The 24,543-nt window shown below is 37.3% G+C and overlaps 1 protein-coding gene and 1 non-coding gene across 2 annotated transcripts in view; one reads left to right on the top strand and one right to left on the bottom strand.

Moving 5' to 3' along the window:
• DKK2 (dickkopf WNT signaling pathway inhibitor 2) overlaps positions 1–24,543 on the bottom strand; it is a 103,993-nt gene that overhangs the window by 41,389 nt on the left and 38,061 nt on the right. The window lies entirely within an intron of this gene.
• LOC128776715 (U5 spliceosomal RNA) lies at positions 12,443–12,557 on the top strand. The gene has a single exon (XR_008421894.1). It is a non-coding gene; the product is annotated as a U5 spliceosomal RNA (small nuclear RNA).

Genomic DNA, 24,543 nt, shown 5'->3' with positions numbered 1-24,543 from the left:
TCCTTGAGAGCACAGAAACACCCCCAGGAGTTCAGCTTGGTTAGAAATATCCCCCACCCTCATAATTCCTACCTTCCTCTCAGCTCCACTGTGTGGGACTCGACCCCAGGGACAGAAGACCTGGAGAACTTCCTGTGTCTACTCTAGAGCTGGCTGCAGAACAGAGGAGGGAGATGCTTACCATACAGTTTCAGAGATATTATGAGTTGGATAGAATTTTATGAAAATCCAGCCACTGTGATTATTTTCCTCAGAACGTGTATTTTTGAGTTTGGGTCAAACTTTAATGTGCTCTAGCCAGGTGGCTTGAGTTTGGAAGCCCGGTTCTACCACTTTTCTGATGCATGACCTGTAACAGTTAATTTAGCCTCACTTTTCACATTTATAAAATAGGGACATTACTGCTATCTACTTTACATGGCTATTGTGAGGATTGAATGAATCAGTGGACGTAAAGAAATGAAAACATTTTCTGGCACTTTATAGGAGTGTTAAATTAAGAATGTAAATAAAAATTTTGGAAGCCCTCTATGTGTATAACTGCAAGTATCCAACCGCAGTCCATTTAGAAAAGAGTAATGGTTATCTATCTTTGCCATTATCTCTCTGAAGATTCAGGGAGATGATGTATATGAAAATCTCAGCGAAGTGCTTAGCAAAGAGCAGGTACTCAACAGTCACTATTATTATTACTATTCTCACCAACATCAATATGATCATCATGTATTTATTACATTATTACTAGTTTGTCAATTGCTATATCAGCACAGGGCCTGTCGGACCCATAGCATGTGTCAGGATTGTGGCAAAACTAGTATTGATTATCATTGGAAAAATCTTGAATCAAGACAGCGCAGTTCCAAAATTGCAAGTCAACGCCTCATACCCATATGGCTAGTTTGTACCTAAAGAGGGGGAAACATGGCCACAATTTACATCCAGGAGTGTTTCTTAGGAAATCTTACTGTTAACTGCAACTGACTACTTCTTTGAGAAGGGACTGAAAAAATAAAGGTTTTCAAATAATGCAACTATTTAGAAACAGGAAGAGAAAGGAATCAAATAGCTGTTGTTATGTTTCAACCTTTTAAAATACCAAATTAAGTTTTGTTTTGCTTTACAGAAGTAAACATTTGTTTGGGTGGCCATCTTAGAACCTATTCTAGCACTGACTTTTGTCACAGTGCATAAACATTTTCTTGCTTTGTGTTTTCTCTGGGTAAACATATTGAGAATGTGATTTTCCGTATGCACCCTGTCATTTGCATGGCATTGAGGGATTGGATTTGTCTGAGATATGCAAGATCCCTGAGTCAGGATAAACTCAGCCACTAACTTTCTAAGCGATACTGAGCTATTCCCTCCAGATATCTTTTCTTTGTCTCACAGATTTCTTTCTCCTAAAAGAAAACCGTGTTATGTTAGTCCTCATGCGTTCTATATTATTAAAGCCATCATAACTGCAAGGTTCCATTTAATGTATTTCAAAAATAATTATTAAAAAACTTACATCTATACTCTTTAATGCTAAAGGAGGAAAAGAACAAAAGATTAATGGCACACTGATGAGACAGAGCAGAGAAACTCTTGCTCCCAAAATCATCAAACCCAAGGACATGTTCACAACTACCTATAATGTAGGCCAGACCACATAAATGTTAAGCGATGCTTTAAAGTCTTCTGGAAAATAATGCCTTAACTATAGTCACTCTAAATACAGAGTATGAATGATGCTGTTATTACTTATTTCTACCGTCTTCCATCTATTTTATAGTGTTCTTTGATCCATTCTTTGCATTATTCTTGTCTGAAAGTAATATTCTTGATATGCTTAATAAGGAGACCCCTCCTTTGTTCCTAGATGCTGTGGCCGCTGATCAACAAAAGCCATTGAAAGACTTAATCCTTGAAGCTTGGCACCACATCAGTCTGGAAGTAGTTTACATGCAGAGTCCCTTGGAGTAAATACTCATTAGAGGTTCTGTTGGCTCATTTGGTCACCCACATTTTGCAGTGGGTGGCCCGGTTGGTATCCTCATTATTTTATTTTCCACCCTTGAAAAAAATCCAGATGTAGCAACCTGAGACTACTTTCTTCAGTACTCTAAATCTATTGTGATGGAGTGTCCGTTCATTTGTGATGCTAGTTAATAGGTACAAAGAAGTAAGTGCCTCAGGCTGGTAATGCTATAATAATTTTTTTGCAATATACCCTTTTCAGTGCAACCTCCTGAAATGCAATCTGATCACTTCAAGGATAATTCACTAGTAATTTCTCACACCTGAGAATTTAAAAAATTGTGTCACCTCCCTCCCTCACTCCCTCCCTCCCTCCCTCTCTCTCTTTCTTCCCTCCCTCTCCTTTTCACCCCCATCTTTACATCGATGAACAAACCAGTTCACAGAAGCAAAATTCATCAAAGTGATTCACAAATTCCAGAGGAAAACTCCTGCTTTTTCACTTACTACCTAGATAGATCTTTACTATGTAACGCTTCTTGATTTGGATCAGAGAAACAGTTTCTATAAAGCCATCCTTCTAGATTTAGCAATGAAGCTTTTCAAGAAGAAGCAATCAATTCATGTTTCTTGACTGCCTATTAAGTGAAAAGCAAAGTGCCTTAAAATATAAGTAGGGCAAACATGTCTTCTTCCAACAGAGCTTGCATTCTTGTTATAAAGCCAACATAAATAAGTTGGTACTTTTTCCTCATGATTATTTTGAGCATCTGCAAAATACTTATAATAATATCTACTGGATGAGCTATTTATTAATACATGTACTCAAATATTAACATATATAAAGCTCCTAGAACATTGCTGGCTTGTTTTATAGGTACTGATATAAGAGAAGCTATCGCATTCTTCTTGTATGAATTAGCATCAATTTTCCATAAGAAAACATGTAAAGGTTCTAATTTTAGAAACTATAAAACTCTAAGATTTTTTTCTTAATTTACCCGTGGATGATAGGAAATGCAGAGGAGATAGGGTGTTGGACAATGACGGAGTATGACCACCTAATAGACATTGGGCATTATATTGTATATTTGCATCCATTATCGCACTTAATACTCAAAGTGCCCATGAAAGGCACATACTGATTTCTCTGTTGTGAAAAAAAAAAAAGACAACTAAAAAGTGGGCCAAAAAAAATTAAATAAAGAGCCAGGATGTGAGGGCAAGTTCATCTGGCTCAAAAAGTCACATTTTTCTCATTCCTCAAGTTCTGGTCAGACTGCTTAATACTGTTTTCTTCAAAGACAGGAAGACTGTAGGAAGCACGCTGTCATCTTGTGCAAAGTTGTACAGTATCATGGATTCTAACTCCTGGTAAGATTTAATGACTGTGGAAAAAAAAAAACCAGCAAGGTATCCTCCTGTGCACCATAAATAGGCCACTCCATGGTAAATTACACACTCGTGACTTATCCTAGAAGGGGCCCCATGTCGTGGTTGGACAGTGTTGCTGACCGAAACCATAAGGGCTCGCACGTGTTCAGGATCTGTTCTGCTAAGTGTGTCACACACTCAGCTAATGCTGTGCTATTCCCAGCCTTACTACCAACTTACACTCACCGTACTTGTGCACAGATGCACTTCTGTCTTTCTCATCCGTCATAGTATCCAGATGTTTGTTTGTTTGTTTGCTAAACCTTGACATTTAACCATGTAAGACTTTGATAAATGGTCAAATAGATTCATAAGGGGATAATTCATAAAAATAGTCACTTTAATTTATTATCATAAATCTTAAATCACTCATCCACAGACCTACACATAAAATTTCATTCTGCTGCATGTATTTTGGTTTCTGCTACACCAGTCTATATTAAAGAAAGCTTCTCTCATCTGGAATGCTATATGAACTCTGAAATAGTTTTAATTTTAGCATGACAATTGCTGTACAGCTACACATGTTCATTTTGTTTCAATGTGATTTGAAACTCAGCACATTCTGAGGCACTAGGATTCATTTCAACTTAGACTATATGGTTGTATATCTACAGTACCTATACATCTACACATTTACATATATAGATATATACCTCAAGACATAGTTATGTGCACATATATAAACATTATACCTGTCTATATGTTATCACAAAGTAAGTTTAAATGTTTAGGCTTGAACCTTCTAAGCTTAAACTTTTTAACTTTTCTGCATGTTATATCCTATTAAATAATGCATGACATCTGCTTAAACACAAAGTGAAGCCATTGGATGAAATGTAATTTGACTTTTACTCAGCATTACACGATATATCATATCAGAAGTATAACAAGTATAACAAGTCATAATTTTGGACACAAGGAATTTGACTTTTTTTTTAACGTTTATTTATTTTTGAGACAGAGAGAGACAGAGCATGAACGGGGGAGGGTCAGAGAGAGGGAGACACAGAATCCGAAATAGGCTCCAGGCTCTGAGCTGTCGGCACAGAGCCCGACGCGGGGCTCGAACTCACGGACCGCGAGATCGTGACCTGAGCGGAAGTTGGCCGCTTAACCAACTGAGCCACCCAGGCCCCCCCGAATTTGACTTTTCTATTCTAGATGATTGACTGTGATTAAATAAGATAACTCTATGCTAAATTCTTTGTAAATAAGTTCATAGGACATTTATTTATCCATCAACAAGCTTGTTAAACAGATTCTATGCGTAAAGGCAAATAAATGTGCTGTGGTACTGTTGCTATTTTCAATAATGCTACCAAAAATAACGAGGTGCTACATGCCAGGTAGTACACAGGGCACTTGGAAAATCCTAAGATATATGAGAGGTAGTCCAGACCATCATGAAGTTTATTATCTAATATTATTAAATTAACAGTCTACCAATTTTCTGGAAAAAAAACACACACATACATGGTTTCATTTTATCCTTATCACAACAATATGAGGAAAATGCTATTATTATCTCCCCACTCAAAGATGACAAGTGACATGAACAAGAATTCAATCCAGGTCAGGACTCCAAGTCCTGTACATGTTGCTCAATTGAAATCACAATTGTGTGAAAAATATCTGCTCATAATTTTGCCAATGCAGCATATAATAATTGAAAAATTATTTAAATGAATAAAGAAATTGTGGTTTATATACACAATGGAATACTACGTGGCAATGAGAAATAATGAAATATGGCCTTTTGTAGCAACGTGGATGGAACTGGAGAGTGTTATGTTAAGTGAAATAAGTCATACAGAGAAAGACAGATACCATATGTTTTCACTCTTATGTGGATCCTGAGAAACTTAACAGAAGACCATGGGGGAGGGGAAGAAAAAAAAAAAAGGTTAGAGTGGGAGACAGCCAAAGCATAAGAGACTCTTAAAAACTGAGAACATGGGGCGCCTGGGTGGCTTGGTCGGTTAAGCGTCCAACTTCGGCTCAAGTCATGATCTCACGGTCCGTGGGTTCGAGCCCCGCGTCGGGCTCTGTGCTGACAGCTCAGAGCCTGGAGCCTGTTTCGGATTCTGTGTCTCCCTCTCTCTCTGCCCCTCCCCCGTTCATGCTCTGTCTCTCTCTGTCTCAAAAATAAATAAACGTTAAAAAAAATTTAAAAAAAAACTGAGAACAAACTGAGAGTTGATGGGGGTGGGAGGGAGGGGTGGGTGGGTGATGGGTATCGAGGAGGGCACCTTTTGGGATGAGCACTGGGTGTTGTATAGAAACCAATTTGACAATAAATTTCATATTAAAAAAATTATTTAAAGTGTGATTGACTCTGCTGTTATCAGTCAGCCTATATGGGGGAAATGGATAGAATCAGAGTATAGCAAAGGAACTGTCAGCACAGAGCCTGGACTGGGGGCTCAAACTCACCAATCCAGAGATCGTGACCTGAGCCAAAGTTGGACACTTAGCCGATGGAGCCACCCAGGTGTCCCTGGCCTGAATTTTTTCAAAAGTGAACTGAATTAGCAACAAAATTATTGTGATTTCATGCTGACAAATTATGCAAACAAATATTTTTACTTTTATTGGGAAAATAAAGATTTTTCTTATCAACCACTACATTTTATCCATTATTCAGTCTAAAATCTTAAAAAGCAATTACACAAATGAAAACATCCTTCCATCCTATTTAAAGCCTAAATCTTTAAAGGTTTTTGGGAGGTGTTGTGAGTATAGGGTCCAGGTACAAATAGGCATCTTTCCACTGCATTCAAATTGTGTTACCATGCATTTATTCCCTTTGTATTTGAATCTCCTACTTTTTGAACCAAAATGTCAAAACTGGTCTATCATCCCCCAAACAGAGGAGCCCTGTTTTCTTGACACCAAATCTTTGTTAGGGTAATCATCTTCACTGTCCTTTGCATCCTTCATGGTCTTTAACTATCTGAAATCCTGTCTCCACTTTGAAGTTTACTGCAAAGCCCATCTTCATTGCTCAGTGATACTTTCCCACATCCATTCCCAACCAAAGAGACTTTTCCTCTTCACTGAACTATTTTTGTTTTTAACCATCATTTATCATTCATTCCCTTTATATGGCACATATTTAACATATTTATGTTTTAGGTATATTCTCATGTCTTCAGGTAAATTATAAATTCTTGGACACCAAAACTTACAATTTTTTTTTCTTTGGGGTTATAACAGCAATTAGGGCAATTTTGATATACTCAATAAATACGGGGCAAATCAATGAATTATTATCAACAATTTCAACACAAATATCACTCTAATGGCACATTTTGTAATTCTTATATTACAACCTACACAATAAATATTCAAAACCTTATTCAAAAGTGAAGATCTGACTACTTTGTTCAGGGAGGAAGAGAGAGGACAGTGGAAGGTACAGGATCTGTTCGCATATGTTCCTGTTCTCATCACCACTTTTGTTGACTGGAAAGTCTCCTGTGCCTCATTCCCTAGTTTCTGGGCTTCCTAATATGGCAGAACAGGAATAAACCAAGACTAATTGGTGCTGTTGACACCGGGTACATTGTATAACAAAGGGAGGACTAAAATGTACTATTTGTTTCCTTCTCTCTTTTGCACATTAATAAACATGACAACTACGAAAGTATATAACTGGACCAGTAATATGCTGGTGTGGTTATTTTGTAAATATGGAAGAAAATGTAAATTTATGCCTTCCATGTACATGTTGAGCATCCAACTTCATAGCATAAAGGTGCCAAAACCTTAGTCTACACAAAGAAAAGCCAGCCACAATGAGATTATGTAGAGTATGTTAAGCAGTAGTCAAAAAGAAAGGAGGATGGGAGGAAAGAGAATCATTTTTGGGCAATCAAAAAAATTCAATGGAGAAAGGATAGTGTTTTCAATAAGTGGTACAAAGCAATTGGATATCCATGGGGGGAAAAATAATAGCCTTGACCAAAATCTCACACCTTATACAAAATTAAAAAAAAAATTAATGTTTACTTACTTTTGAAAGAGAGAGACAGGTTATAAGCAGGAAGGGGAAGAGAGAGAGGGAGACACAGAATCCCAAGCAGGCTCCAGGCTCTGAGCTGTCAGCACAGCCCAACATGGGGCTTGAACCCACAAGCCATGAGGTCATGACCTGAGCTGAAATCGGACACTTAACAGACTGAGCCACCAGGAACCCCTCCACCTTATACAAAATTTAACTCAAAATGAATCACAGATTTCAATGTAATTATAAAACTATAAAACTTCTAAGAAAAACAAAAGCAGGAGAAATCTTTGAGATCTAGGACTAGGCAAAGAGTTCTTAGACTTGACCAAAACATAATTCCCAGAAAGAAAAAAAATGATAAATGGACATCATCAAAATTTTTAAAACTCTGTTCTATGAAATTCAAAGACAGGTGACAGAGTAGGAGAAAATGTGAAAATTACATCTGTGGCAAAGGTCTAGTACACAGAGTATATAAAGAACTCTCCAGGGGCGCCTGAGTGGCTCAGTCGGTTAAGCATCCGACTGGCTCAGGTCATGATCTCAGGGTTCCTGGGTTCAAGTTCGGCGTCGGGCTCTGTGATGACAGTTCAGAGTCTGGAACCCACTTAGAGTTCTGTGTTTCCCTCTTCTGCTCACTCTCTGTCTCTCTGTCTCTCTCTCAAAAATGAATAAACATTAAAAAAAAGATTTTTTAAAAGAACTCTTAAAACTCAATAATAAACAGGCAAACAATTCGATTTGAGAGTAGGCAAAAGACATGAAGAGGCATTTCACCTAGGAAAACATACAGATGACAGAATGCATCTGAAAAGATATTCAACATCTTTAGTTCTTAGGGAATTGTAAATTAAAACCACAATGAGCTGGGTGCCTGGGTGGCTCAGTCAGTTAAGTGTCCGAATTCAGCGTGGGTCATGATCTCACTGTTTGTGAGTCTGAGCCCCACGTGTGGCTCTGTGCTGACAGCTCAGAGCCTGAAGGCTGCTTTGGATTCTGTGTCTCCCTCTCTCTCTCTGCCCCTCCCCCACTTGCGCTGTGTCTCTGTCTCTCAAAAACAAATAAACGTTAAAAAAATTTAAAAAAAAATAACGAGATATCAGCACACACCTATCAGAATGGCTAAAATTTTTTTTAAAAATTAGTGACAGTACCAAATATTGGTGAAGATGCAGAGAAAATGGATCACTCACACATTGGTGATGGGAATTTAAATGGCACGGTACTTGGGAATATAGTTTAGCAATGTCTTTAAAAGATAAAAATGCAACTGTCATATGACCCAGCAATTATACTCCCGGGCTTTTATTTCAGAGAAATGAAGACTTCTGCTTATACGAAAACCTAGGTACAAGTGCTTACACAGCAATTGTGATAAAATTTTACCATTTGAACCATGTTTAAGTGTGTAGTTCAGTGACATAAAGTACATTCGCAGTATTGTGCAACCATTGCCACTATCCATTTCCAGAATTTTTGCATCATCCCAAATAGTAACTCCATTCGCATTAAACAAGAACTCCCCATCTTCCTCTCCCCTTCAATCCCTGGTAACCTCTACTCTCCTTTTTCTCTCTAGGAATTTGCCTATTTTAGGTAATCCTGTAAGTGGAATCATACACTACGTGTCCTGTTGTTTCTGGCTCATTTCATATAGCATAATGTTTTCAAGGTTCATCCATGATGTAGCCTGTATCAGAATTTCACTCTTTTTTAAGGCTGAATAATATTTTATGCTATGCATGTACTACATTTTGTTTACCCATTTATATGTTGGTGTACATTTGAGTTGTTTGTACCTCTTGGCTATTGGAAATAAAGTTGCTGTAAACATTGGTATGCAAGTATCTGTAGCAGCTTTATTCTTTTTTTCATATTTTAATTAAAATATTTTATTATAAAGACTAATACAAAGAGATTATATAAAATTATAATGTTGTATATTATATAACACATAATAATTTTAAATAAAATTATGGTATGTGTATAAAAAGAATATAATTTAATGCCATATGCCTGTTAACCCAGACTCAATAATTATCAATTTAAGGACCATTTTGTTTCATCTATATCCATACTTATCTTTCTAGATTTCATTTTGAAGCAAATCCCGGTCTGCATATAATTTTATCCAGAAATAGTCACTACATATACCTAAAAGACAGAGTCTTAAAAACAATAATACCATTACCACACTAAAAAACTAAACTTAATATTAGCAAACTCCACAGTTCATGTTCAAATATTGCCAGTTGTCTCAAGTTGTTCAAATCAAAAGACCAAAAGATTTCACATATTGTAATTGGTAGATATGTTTTTTATGTCTCTCAATTTTAAATGATTATTTTTATTTCCTTTACAATTTATATGTTAAAGAAACAGTCATTTGTTTGAGTTCATGACATTTTGAATTTTGCTGTGGAATCATACAACAAGAATCTCTCTGACTCTTGTATTTCCTGAAACCTGGAAGTTTAGATCTATGGACCTAATCATATTTATTTTTTTCTCAACGTTTTTTTTTTTTTTTTTGTATTTATTTTTGGGACAGAGAGAGACAGAGCATGAACGGGGGAGGGGCAGAGAGAGAGGGAGACACAGAATCGGAAACAGGCTCCAGGCTCCGAGCCAACAGCCAAGAGCCTGACGCGGGGCTCGAACTCACGGACCGCGAGATCGTGACCTGGCTGAAGTCGGACGCTTAACCGACTGCGCCACCCAGGCGCCCCGGACCTAATCATATTTAGATTATATTTCCTTGCAAAAATACTTCAGAGGTAGTTTTATGTATTTCCATGAGGAAGCATTGATGCCTCTCAAACATGTATTAATTATCTAAATCCATCAACTCATTAAGGACTGCAAAATGGTGGTATTCTAATTATATCTCTTTCACTTAACAAGTTAGAACATAATTATGAGGAGAAACTTCTCAAGACATATTTGGTTACCCTGGGATTCCGTTGGTACAAGAAAAGGTGGATAAATTCATTCTGTATTAACCAGCTTTCAAAATAATGAATTGGTGACCTTGCATCTTCCAAAGGTAAACAACGACTTTTCTTTCTTTTCCCCCTTTGTATTGTCTCTTGTTTTTTTTTTTTTAAAGAACCTTAATGACCTACATATTTAATCATATTTTATGTATTTTAATTCATTAGTCAGCGGGAGATCTTTCTTTCTTTCTTTTATTTATTTATTTATTAACTTGTTTTATTTTTTATTTTTTTAAAATTTACATCCAAATTAGTTAGCATATAGTGCAACAATGATTTCAGGAGTAAATTCCTTAGTGCGCCTTACCCATTTAGCCCATACCCGCTCCCACAACCCCTGCTGTAACCCTCAGTTTGTTCTACATATTTATGAGTCTCTTCTGTTTTGTCCCCCTCCCTGTTTTTATATTATTTTTGTTTCCCTTCCCTTATGTTCATCCGTTTTGTCTCTTAAAGTCCTCATATGAGTGAAGTCATATAATTTTTGTCTTTCTCTGACTAATTTCACTTAGCATAATACTCTCCAGTTCCATCCATGTAGTTGCAAATGGCAAGATTTCATTCTTTTTGATTGCCGAGTAATACTCCACTATATATATATATATATATGTGTGTGTATATATATATATATATACATATATATATATATATATATATATATATATATACCACATCTTCCTTATCCATTCATCCATCGATGGACATTTGGGCTCTTTCCATACTTTGGTTATTGTTGATAGTGCTGCTATAAACATGGGGGTGCATGTGTCCCTTCGAAACAGCACACCTGTATCCCTTGGATAAATGCCTAGTAGTGCAATTGCTGGGTTGTAGGATAGTTCTATTTTTAGTTTTTTGAGGAACCTCCATACTGTTTTCCAGAATGGCTGCACCAGCTTGCATTCCCAAGCAGCTTTATTCTTAATTGACAAAAATGGGAAACAAACCCAGATGTCTTTCAACAGGTAAATTGTTAAACAAACTGGTATTCCATACCATGAACTATTACCCAGCAATGAAAATATAAACTATTAATACACACAACAGCTTCTTAATGAAGTTCCAGAGAATTATGTTGAGTCAGAAAAGCCAGTCCCCAAATATTATATAGTGCATGAATCCATTTAAGGAACATTCTTTTTTGTTTAAACGTTTTATTTATTTTTGAGAGAGAGAGAGAGAGAGAGAGAGAGAGAACTAGTGGGGGAGGAGCAGAGAGAGAGAGAGAGGGAGACATAGAATATGAAGTAGGCTCCAGGCCCTGAGCTGTCAGCACAGAGCCCGATGCAGGGCCAAACTCGTGAACCCCGAGATCATGACCTGAGCTGAAGCTGGACACTTAACTGACTGAGCCACTCAGGTGCCCCTGTTTATGAAACATTTGTAAAGTGACAAAATTAGGGCAGGAGAGAAGTATCTGGGACTATAAAAGGCAACATGATAGATAATTGCAGAATGGAAATATTTTGTATCTTGACTCACATCAACGTCAAACCCTGGTTGTATTGCACTATACTTCTGCAAGATGTTACCACGGGGGGATACTTGGCAAAAGGTCCACTGGATCTCTCTATGTCACTTATTACAATCACATGTGATTCTACAATATCACGTTTAACCAAAAGAAAGAAAGAAAAGAGAGAGGGAGAGAGAGAGAAAGGGAGAGTGGCAAGGAGGATGGAAGGAAGGAAAGAAATCTCAGTCAGATATACAAATATACAAATTCAACCTGAGTCTCTGATGGGGACACAACCTGAGCCGTTAGCTAAGTCTCCTCCCCTTCACCCCCTAATGGAGGCACTGTGTGAATTTTAAGAACTTCCCATAATGGAAAGGGTGGTGACTCAGATTCAGTTTAATACCCGCAGTGTATTGCACACAGTACAATTATAAAATGGTACTATTTTAAATTTCTTTCAACTCATATTTATTTACAGAATTCCCTGAAAAGTTTTTGCAGGAGCTATATTGTGACACTAAATACCTACTGTCAGTGTAGACGAGTTTTTCTTAATGGGGATGTGTTATGGAAGCAGAGGGCATACTCTGTTCCTCTTCATATTGTATACATATTTTGCCTGTTACTGAAGATTTATGATGAGGGAAATAACTTTGAGTCTTATGTTAATTGTTTGAGGCCTTGCTTTGACAGCGCTAATTGTTTAGTTTTAATGGGAGACATTGTTGTGAAGTGAAAGCAGAAGTTTAAATAAAAAAAAATCAGAGTTGGTTCCTTTTAAGTTCCTGATGTCATGCAGTCCCAAGCAATTTGAGGCCAAATGTTACTAGATTCTCTCTTAAGGTTCTTTCAAAAGTTACAAATTTCAATGCACATTATCAATCTTAGTATGGCATAGCAATGTACCACAGAATATATTCCTCCATAAACTATTTCAGGAAAGCAAGTATTCTAGATTTTCTGTTTGCACATATCAGTGAGACTAATTCACATACACACACACACACACACACACACAACAATGAACCCATGTCAGAAGAGTCTACAGTCTCTCTAATTTGAAGCAGCTGGTATATTCTAAATATGGAGAGTTCAAGCTTCCAGAATCATCAGTACCATCATTAAGAATCAGAATTATTGATTCAAATGTTCTTTATTATTCTCCCTGTTGGGGAATTTATATCACATAGCTGTTAGCTCTTCCCCTATTGTTCTCAGACTGTCATGCATAAATGTCAACAAGAGTGTACTTCATTCATACTCTAAAATTAAATCCTTTATCCCACAATTAGCCATAATCATGACCACATACGACTATGATTTACCATAACTAAAATAGATGGCGTGGGATTTATTGTTGGCTTGTGTTTGAAATAGCAAAGGCAGATTTTTTAATTAAATACTTGCATGCTATTTGGGATATAATTACTACTTATTTTGTTTTCCCTGTATCTCCATCTAGTTAGATAGCAAATTGCTACAATGTCCCATTAGTAGAATCTAAGGGACTGCTGTGTGTGTGTGTGTGTCTGTGTGTGTGTGTGTATAAAATACGCTCTTTGAAAACATGATCATTGTTAGTAGAGTATACTGGATTATGAACTCTTTCTTAATAACAATTTTTAAATCATCTTAATTGACAACTTATATGTACTGTCACTGTGTGTACCTAAGTCAATGATCTCATTTGAATGGCATAATGATTCTATAAGTCAAGAGTCTGAAAGACACTTCATTTCTCTTGCTTGCTCAATACCACATTTCTTTCCATGGTAACAGCACCCTGATGTTTTATATAAGAACTCAGTCTCTCTTACTGCAGTTTGTTGGTCAGGACACCCTACTTTCTCCTGCCCTCCCTTGGCCAAAGGAAGGAATGCAGGACCCCAACCAGACCCTGCAGACTCTTTCTGGGAATTTGCATCTTGAGTAGAAAGGCCAAAGGATGAAATTAGGTAAGAGTTCTCCCATTCTGGTCGAGGTGCCCTAATAATGCCCACAAAGTGTTGCTTTCCAGACCTCTGGCACTCCATCACTTCATATTCTTCTGAGGCCTAATTCATTCTTTCCTTGGATTATTTCAGCTACCTCATATTATAACAATAAGTTCCCTTTTAAAAAATATTTTGTGTAAGTTACTTAACAGTTGGTTTCTGTTGCTTGCACCTGAAGAACCCTAACTGATATGACACTACCCTCTTTTTGCAGATAAGGAAATTGGGGTGTCAAGAGGAGCTAGCCCACCATCCTGCAGCATTTAAGTAACATGGCTAAACTCACAACTGCCTCATTTTAGCTCAGCTTTTAATCCTAGGTAACATTGCCTCTATTTTCATCTTCAGAAGAGCTTAGATGAGAAGATATCTAGGTGGTCACAAAGTCATACTAGATCAGGCTAAACAGTAAAATGGGTAGAAGAGGAAGCATCCCTTGCTTTGTTACATTTAATCAGATGGTCGGTATTTATTATGCACCCAAAGGATTTCTTGCACTAAATAAGAAGTCCAAAACCATAACCAATTTTGCAGTGATCCTGTAGGCTCCTATAATTTCCTTTTTAGAGTTTAATGTCACACAGCTGTGCACAATTCCGGAATTAACATGGGTTCAAGTACAGTCCCTACCTCCATTAAAAAAATATTTTTATTTCACACCCATTTAGCAAGGGAGGATACGTGAAGTCCAGGGCAACAAGTGCTAACATGTGTGTAAACATCACTTTAAAACTCCCAATAAGAATTACACTGTAAGTTGGAGTCAGTGCAGGAGGATCAAATTATGCATAGACTGAAAATATGAACAGGAGGCAGCACTGTGACATCTTCAACCCCAAATGGAAGACCTTTGTCTCTTTTGTGACTTGGGCACAGTTTCCATCTCTGAGCCTCTGTTACACGCTTTTCCATTGTCATCAAAGGGAAGCAAGACTAAGGGTCCACATAGGACTCTGATTAAGGATCAAGAGCAGAAGAGGATGAGATAGTGGCTGGGGATGGGGCTGGACTCAGCAGAATGCAAATTGGCCTGATTTATTTCACCAAACCTCTGGCTCTTCCTTCCTGCAAGTGACCTGACAAGCCACCCCTAGACGCAACTTTTCATGGAAGTATTGTGAGCTATGGTCTTTCCTAGGGCTGTTTGAAAATAGTTCCCCTTGGGCCAAGAGAAATGCAATGTGGTCTGCGAGGTTGGGTAAGAGGGAAAAGGAGGCTAAAGACCATCTACATTGCAAGGAAAGCTTAAAGATCAAGATCTAGTATAATCAACAACTTGCCCCTCTAAATTTTAAGATGCCGTAGAGTAAGGAGTAACTCTTATTTGGTGTGCTAGAGTGATCCTGGGCTATAAAGATCAAGAAATCTGGGCTTGATTTTGGCCTCCATGTTTACCAACCGTGGGCAAGTAACTTCTCTACGCCTCAGTTTCCTGGTAGGTAAAATGAGGGTATCTCAAAACAGTCCTATCTCTCAGGATTGTTGAGAGAGTTGAATTAAACAATTTATCCAAAAATTGTCTAGCATATGATAGCTACTCAGCATTATTAATATTTCCTGACATTTGGGAAACATTTTTGAGGATTACTCCACTAGACCACACCATAAAAATTGTTTAGGAAACATCGTTAGAAGCTAAGGGTCACCTAGCTAATAGTGCCCACTAAATATATTCCTCCAAACAAACTTGTTTCTCTTTAAAAAACAGAGTTCTGGGGCACCTGGGTGGCTCAGTTGGTTTAGCGACTCTTGATTTTGGCTCAGGTCATGATCCCAGGGTCATGAGATCGAGCCCTGCATCAGGCTCCACACTAAGCATGGAGCCTGTTTGAGAGGGAGCCTCTCTCTCCCTCTGGCCCCCTCTCCTGCTTGTGTTCTCTCTCTCTCTCTAAAATAATTTTAAAAATAGAGTGGTAATTTAGCTCATAAAGAATAAAATGAATTAATCACAGATTTTTAAAATTTTCTTTCTTCTTTCCTTCTTTCTTTATTCTTTCTTTCTTTCTTTCTTTCTTTCTTTCTTTCTTTCTTTCATTTTTTATTGTTTTGGTGGCAGGGTGGTATTAGTTGGGTCCAACAGTCAGAAACTGATGGTATATTTAAACTGTGTATTTGAAAAGAATAAAAAAGGGCTATATTCAGTAGTGTGGGCAAGGTTTAGAGAAGAAAAGGCCAATAGCAGGAGGCATTATTTGGAATTTTTTAGTAACCACATTAAAAAAGTGAACAGAAACAGGTAAAATTATTCTTAATAATAAATTTTGTTTAACCCAACATAGCCAAAATATTATTTTAATATGTAATAAAGAAGTTATTAAATGTATTTCTCTTTTTTTCATGTGAAGTCTTTGAAATCTGGTGTGTATTATATATTTACAGCCTATCTCAGTTCAAATAATGTCTCAAGTAAAATGAAGTCCTACCAAAACAACAAGGTTGTATTTAATGAAAAAATGTTTTATACTGTTTGTTTCTAAAATTTTAATATTAGTTAATCGCAACCAAATAAAATAAAAACCAAATAAATATAATATAAATATAAATATATATTTATATATTATATATTTATATATATAATATATATTTATACATATATATTATTTATATATAATATGTATAATATATAAATATATATTAAATAAATATATAAATATATATTATATACATATATATATAAAATAAATATAAATATAAATATAAACCAAATAAAATAAATTCATCAGTTATCCTATTATGTTAGTCACACCATCAGGTGGTCAATAGCCCCATGTAGCTAGTGGCTACCATAATGGATGCTGCAGGTTTAGAGAAACAAAAAGTGGTATAGTAGTCTGAGGTGAGCAGAGCAGGAAACCATTATTTCTTGTAAGCCTGAAGAGGAAGCACTTGTTACAGAAGCTGGAATAGTGTTGCTATATGGAGAGAGTCCCCTCCACACACCTTTGGTTGAGGTACATAGTCAACTTAGATGGCTAGGAAACAGAAAGAATGAAAAGTGTAAATACCTGGACCCACACTCTTCTAGTGGTATGCTGGTAACCTGATTTTCCAACACTGAAAACCCTGATTTGTAATATTTGCTCATTTCCATGGTATAAATTCTCCTATCACGGCTGATTGCACACTGACAACATGATGTCACTGCAAGCGGACTTGGCAACATTGGCTCTTTCCAACATACCACTCAAACTCCTCCCATCATTCAGTCTCCTGCTACTCCTTTCTGATGGTCAAACTCAACTGGGAACCACAGGCAAGGGTGCCCATGACACACTTCTTGCAGGTCTGCCTCCCAGGGCACTGAATGGGTTGATGAGGGATCAGAAAGAAGGGGAAAATGTATCCAATGCTTAAATTAAAAAAGGGCTGTCTCCTTTTTTTTTTCCTTCTGCACATATAGGAAGAAAATGACCACAAGGAAGCTGAAATCTGTAGCACAGACTTTGAAGGTAGGATGCTAAGTAGGAAAGGCATCAGATTCTTTTCTAGATTAAAAAATTTTGTCCTATGTGAGTATAGAATTTATACAGAGGAAAAATGCCCTTCCAATATAACCCATGGTGCATAAACACTTGGGTAAAACAGTAATGTGGCCTCACAAATTATCAGAGAGCACGTTTCTTTTTTTTTGCAATGGATTAGGAAACTTCCTTTGTGAAAAGAAATTCTACAATTATTGAGATGTTACTTTTTTGACATGAAACAATGACCTTATATATATTAATAGTATAATTATTCAGTATGTTGACAAAATTGATGTAACATATAAAGTGAGGTTCAGATTCAATTATTTCAGCCTCCATTTTAGGACTCATCCAGGTTTGTACACCTGCGATCTCTCATGGCTGTCTTCACCCTTAGAAATCTTTCAAACCTTTTCTTTTAGTTCCATTCCTCTGCAATATGAATACATGTCTTCATCATGCTGCTCTGGTACCTGGGCCAGCTGCATGGCCCTCTGCCTTCTCTCTTTCTTTCCAGGTAACCCCACCTGGAACCACTAGGTGATTCTTCCTAAGACACTGTTTTTTATGTCATCCCACTGCTCAAGAACCTAAAGGGCTCTCTTTTGGCCTGGCCTTCAAAGAACCCCATAACTTTATTTTAACCTACTTGTCTGAAGTTTCATGCAAGCACTTCCACGAAGCCAGGTCGAGTGATTGCAATCCCTAGAACACAGGCTCAATTTGCTACAGTGCTTTTCTTCCATACTGATTTTTTTGTGTTTTTTTGTTTTTTGTTTTTTGGCCTGACCTGTCTCTCTCTCTCTCTCTTTCTCTCCCTCTCTCTCTCTCTCTCTCTGTCTCTCTCTCTCTCTCTCTCTCTCTCACACACACACACATACACATCAGAATACTACTTTTCCTAATCTGTACTTCTCCAAATTCCACCCATGATTGGGGCTTTAACTTTTCAAAGCCCTCATAACCATTTGACCAACATCCTCAGCTCCAAACCCTGAACTCCAGTGACAATTAATTCCCTCACTCCCTTTGCCACTTGGAGCCTCTCTCCTTTTGTTTCCATGAACCTTGCATCATTCCGTTTTGTTTCCATCCTAACACTAAACCCTAAACTGATCCCATGGAGCCAGCAAGGTGACCAGATTTTGAATCTAAGTCACTTGCCAAACTTTCCTCAGAGTTCCAAGATAAGCAGCAGGTTATGAAACACCAACAATTCTTACCGGTAAATGTAACAAGATTATCTCAGCTTGAACAAATTGATCCTGTTATCCGCAGTTACATGTATAATGCTGGTCTGCCCTAAATCCTGAAATCACCATATTATTAGATGAAAGATTTACATTAAGTAGTAGCAGAAATACTACTATTTCTGGGGTTAGTTAAGTGCCTTGGGTTAGTTAAGTGCCAAACTTTTCCTAATTTTTTTCAGCATTGACAAACAAATTTTTGATTGACATGTCAAATGCTACTTTGCTCATCTGAGCCCAGTGTCTCTACTGTGGACTCTAGAATTGCTGGAATAACATCTCTCCACATCTGCTGCCTCTTCCCCACCTCCTGGCCATTGAACATTTGCCCAAGGGTTTGCTTCTGCATTTGGGCTATTACTGAAGATCTGGAACAGCAACCCTCAATCTGCACTCTATGAGATGTTAATAAGTGTTAGTGGAGATGGGAGTGTATATTAAAGTAAATTTGTGGGGGGTGCCTGGGTGGTTCAGTCAATTAAGCACCTGACTCTTGATTTCAGCTCAGGTCATGATGCCAGGGTCGTGGGATAGAGCCCCACGTTGAGGCTCCCACATGGAGCCCCACATTGGGCTCTGAGCTGAGCATTCTGTCTGCTTCAGATTCTCCCTCTCCTTCCCTCTTCCCCTCTCCCAAACTTGTGTGCTCTCTCTCCTTCTAAAATAAAATAAAAATACATAAATTTGAGATGCTGGCTAAAACAAAGATAAGTTGCTTTATTGCAGAACTTCTCAGAGACTTTACTAGGCTGATGTGAAATGTGAATCATTAAAAAGAGAATATAGTAGGTAGCACTTCATGCATATATTTGAATAGGAAAGTCTCCCACTACTACATCCTGCCCCCAGAACATAAGAACTTACCTCATAGGGTTGTTGTGAAAACTGAATGAGTCATTGCATGGAGAGCACTTAGAACAGTGCCTGGCAGAAGACAGAAACCCTTTGGGTTTATTGCTATCATTGTTGTCACAAAGATGTCTGAGACCTCAGCAAGTGTTCCTGTCCCTCTGAGAAAGAAACGGAGTTGCCCGTAAACTGAATGGGGGACTTTTCAGGAGCTTTGAAGATCAGAACCAGTGTGTACCTCTTCTTGGGATCTTTTGAATCTGAAACCAGTTCAAGTACAAAGAAGTTTATTCTCCTCCACTCTTCCCGAAGGCTGGCTAACTGGGGTTCAATTAAATAGCATGGAGTAATGGTTCAGAGCACGGCCTTTGGCGTCTTGTTTAAATCTTGGCTCTCTGGGGCGCCTGGGTGGCTCAGTCGGTTAAGCGTCCGACTTCAGCCAGGTCACGATCTCACGGTCCGTGAGTTCGAGCCCCGCGTCAGGCTCTGGGCTGATGGCTCAGAGCCTGGAGCCTGTTTCCGATTCTGTGTCTCCCTCTCTCTCTGTCCCTCCCCCGTTCATGCTCTGTCTCTCTCTGTCCCAAAAATAAATAAACGTTGAAAAAAAAAATTAAAAAAAAAAAATAAATAAAAATAAATCTTGGCTCTTTTATTGGTTACAATATACCCATGGGCAGATTGTTTAAAGGAGATGTACCTATAAATCCATAAAATTTGAAAAATAATATGCATACCACTGTTTTGTTGTCAATAACTCAAGAGATGATGTATGTGGAGTACTTGGCCTGTGCCTGATACCTGGTAAAATGCTCAATAAATGGAAGTTCCTAGGCATCGCAGTAATACATTCATTTCTGTAGTTTATTTAAGCCACAAAATACTAGCTAACTTTACCCATGTAGTCACTGCCACAGTATCCACAAGGACCAATTTGCTTCACACCCAATAGAAATTTAGTGAATACGTTGGCCACTTGGATTGTGGACGGATTGGATTGCTGGATTAGGCATATGGGGCCTACAGGGTAACTCCATGCTGTTAGGAGCTGAAGTGGGAAGCCATACAAGCTCTCAGTGACCACAGCTCTAGGCAACCAGAGCAGGCAAACGATTTCACAAGATCCAAAAGTAATCTCAGGAGCAACTCTGGTATTCTTTTATTTTTTAAAACCTATCAACAATTTCTAATATCAGGCACGGAGATTTAGTTCCTTGTTAAAATAAAAAGTATTCCCAAGTTCACTGCTTTCATTAGGAAGGTTGTGAATAATACCGAAGTTATTCACAATCCAGCGGTCGGAAGCTGTGGGAAAAATCATTTTAATTTTAGATGTTTCACGCAACACTGCTAATGTTATCTATCCTGTTTGGGCAGGGAGAAAACTGGCAAGCATCGTGAGATGGGGAATTTATGTGAGTTAATGGAAATGTTGTGGCTGACCAACAAAGGAACTTCCCCAGCCAAAATCAAAACAAAGATATTAACTTGGAAGGGGGAGAAAAGCCTGCGGCATAATAATATCATGCATTGAAACCTTATCTAGTGGTTGAGGTAATTTGGTTTGAAGAACTTAAAGAGCATTTTGTGGTTTATGGAAACTGCCAGCAGACACTGTATTTAGCAGCCTCTCCACTATTAAGTTCACATGCCTTCCTCTCTTCTCACCAAGTGGGACCACTTAGTTTTCTTTATCTCTGAGTTGTTACCAACCCATCTAAGATCTCGTAAGGACAAAAGTCAAGTTTTCAGAGCTTGCGGTGCGATGCCCATGCATTGCTGGCTACGTTCAAAGACCAGAGTGGCCATGACACATCCGAAATTTTGCTTACGTTCACTTAAGATAATTTTTCAAAGTCCACTTAGACAATTTCAGTCCAGGATTTAGACACATATACCCGTTTCTTTCAGAAAGAAGTCTTTCCAAACAATCACACACACGCACACACACACACACACACACACACGCATACAAATGATCCTAATGGCAAGTTCACAATTAAAGTTTATAATAATTCTGAATTAAATAATTCAAAGAGTGGGTTATTCTGAGTGGGCCAGCTATTGCAGATACAAACTAATTTGAGGGTTAGAGACCAATCCTGTTTTTCTCTCTTTTATAATTCAGTGCCATAACTTTCTTTGTGTAAATGGGAGAATAACCAGGGAAAAATAAGAAGACCTTGCTAGGGAACCTACCAAATTAACTCTTTCCGGGCTACCGCTGGCCCCATCTGGCCCCCAGCTGCTCTCCTTTGAAGTCCTGGAACCCCTTTGAGGACTGTCTTGCACATCTGAACCTACAGCAAGTACTTACAAGGGCTCCTGTTTGACCAACACATGGGCACATGCAGTCAACTCTGCCTAAAAGGTTTTAGGGCTATAGGGAAAGGGTAGCTCTTAGTTCCCCATTCATTTTTGCACTAAAATATGCTGTTATTCTACTACAGAAAAATTTTCAAGACTGGCATATTATTTTATCAAAAGTACGTTTCATTTGTTATAGATATTAATACCATTAATAGTATTAATTATATATAATACCAGAACTATTACCTAAATATTCATTTCCTATAATCCAATTTATTTCCTTTTTTATGTTTCCAGAATTTAACAACATTAAATGTTATAGTAAGATTAATTATAGTTCTAATTTCATTTTCTAAAATATCTTTCAGAATTATTGATTCAGGAATTACAATATATAGTTTTTTGTTAATCCTTTTATTTTATTTTCGTCTCACTAAAGACATTATTGTAAATATATTGATTAGAGTCCTGAAAATATTTTTCCTACTTATAAGAATGTATAAGTTGAAATTAAACTTTATCTCAGAAATTTCACCAATGTCCTCTTTGTTGTCTCGGTTTTTTTTTTTTTTTTTTTCATTTTCAGTTTAGATACAAATCTCAAGGGATGTTTGATCTACTGTTTTTCATGAAATAAAATACAGAGAAAGAATTTATTTTATTCTTACTCACTTTTTGCTGGACGAGTCTTCAAAAAATAAATTCACCAACATGAATTTTCATAATCCTACATAATGTTGGAGGGAAAACATATCATTCTCACATGTAGAATGAGGTCACTGAGGAACAGGACTCTCTGTACCTTTAAGCACCCTTTTGTCATGAGAAATTAAAAAAAAAATTACTTCTACATTTTTACTTAGCCATGTGAATATCTGTTCCAAACCCTTAATTCTATATTATTGAGAGATCTTAAAAGGGGTGTGGGGAGTAGTCCTGGAGAATTAAAAACCAAAAAGGTCTACTTTGGAAATCTTTCACTTGAAAGTTAAATAGACTGTACAGAGACAAAGTATATTTGTCATTCTGGATCTTCAAAGTCACATGATCTCTTAAGTGGTGAGTGTTCCTATGCAAAGCTGGCCCCATCTACAATAATTTGTAGATCAGATTTTAAAAATAGCCTATGATTTGAGTTATGGAAGACACGATCTACAAATGTAGGGGGGGAAAAGTATAAATTTAGAGATTTCTTGTTTCAAATGTCCTGATAAGGATTCCATTCTATTTCTAGGAAAAGTAACTGAACAATTCTCATAGAGAGCAGACTGTAAGTTTAGTATGTTCTAAAGAAAGTTTTTTGAATGAAGTTCTTTTGAGGCCAAAGTTCTAAGGTAAACTATGAAATCACGTGGGTGTTGAAGTTGACAGATCTTGGAGGCCACAACTACCTTCATACTCCAAGACATCAAAGAAAGGGCAATGTCTGGTGATTAACCTCACACACAAAATTACTAGGTCATGGGCTGGAAACAGGTTTTCATAGTTCCCTTGGTGACTTGTTTTGCAAGTCTAAAAACTAGCAGAAAGGGGGAAAAACAGCTGCACAATATGGGCTTTCTCCTTTCTTAGGCAGGTGTGACAGCAATACAATTGGTAGGTTTGCTTCCTGCTTCTCTGAAGAATATCTGTCTTACACCTAGTTTAGCTTTCTCTTTAGGCCAAGATTAACTCTGAAAAGCTCATTTTAATTTGACTAATTTTAAATTATATGTGATTTTAAAAATAAATCACTGGGTTGAGAGGAAGCATAGAACGTGTCACCAACTATCATATGTTAAATATTCCCTACAAATTAGCACATTTTTACCTTTAGACCGTGCCTAGAAAGTTACAAAATGGCCCATTATTTTTATGAAATCTCTGATTTTTAGAAATATTCAATCCATGAAAAATGCAAGCTTGAATCTGTAATGCCTCCGCATTAGTCTCAGTTCTTCCTTTCAATTACAAAGAATACCTATACTCATCGCACTAGCTATTTCTACGTCTTAAACTCCAGCACAGGCCTGACACACAGTAGGCTCTCAAGAAATGTTTGTTAAATGAGTGGCTGAATGAATGGATGAATGAATGAATAAACAATCATCCCACGGCAACACTAAAAATATTGCCAGATATCCTTTCCAGGTTAAAAAGTTTCAATTATTTGTTCATCCTGTAAAATGATTTTCAGATTTTTCTTTTTACCAGCTGAGTGCTGCACGTTTTAGTGGTGATTTATCAATCACACTTATGCATAGCATGTCAATATGCAAATCAATTCAATTCCTCCTGAAATATAGCAAATTACCGAGAGTATCAAGAAGGTTATCTGGGACCAATTGGCTGTCTAGATAACCACGAGTTATATTTCTTAGTTTCCTTTAGAGTCCATTTTTTCCTTTACCATGCCAACTGAAAAGCTTCCTTATAAATTTCATTCAAAAAAAGTTATTGGAGGATGGGAATGTATTAAGTCCACAAACCAAAACATCCTTGATAAAGGTCCTGGTAGCTTAAATACTGATTTTTCTTCTGAAAACTCTCCAAGACTCAGGTGTATCCAGGTCTCCAATTATGCATGAATGCGTAATCAGTTACTCAGACACTTTTTAATAGGCATGATACTTGCCTTTCTCATTTCAAATAGGTTCTTCTTCTCTTTTATGGTCTACCAAATTACATCTGACTAAATGTACCTTTTAGTGAAAATGGATTCCATTAGAGTGTAATCTTACCCAGCTATTGTTTTCTTCTGGAGGAAATAATGGAGAACATGTGCAGATGCTTAATACCAGGCTCCTGTTTCTAGAATTACAGTCTTAAAGCTGTCAGAA

Source organism: Panthera pardus, unplaced genomic scaffold (assembly GCF_024362965.1).
Source record: "Panthera pardus isolate Hobbes unplaced genomic scaffold, ASM2436296v1 HiC_scaffold_13, whole genome shotgun sequence".
In the NCBI taxonomy this organism is placed as follows: Eukaryota; Metazoa; Chordata; class Mammalia; order Carnivora; family Felidae; genus Panthera; species Panthera pardus.
The sequence above is the reverse complement of the archived record's forward strand: the minus strand, read 5'-3'. Positions and strand labels throughout refer to the sequence as shown.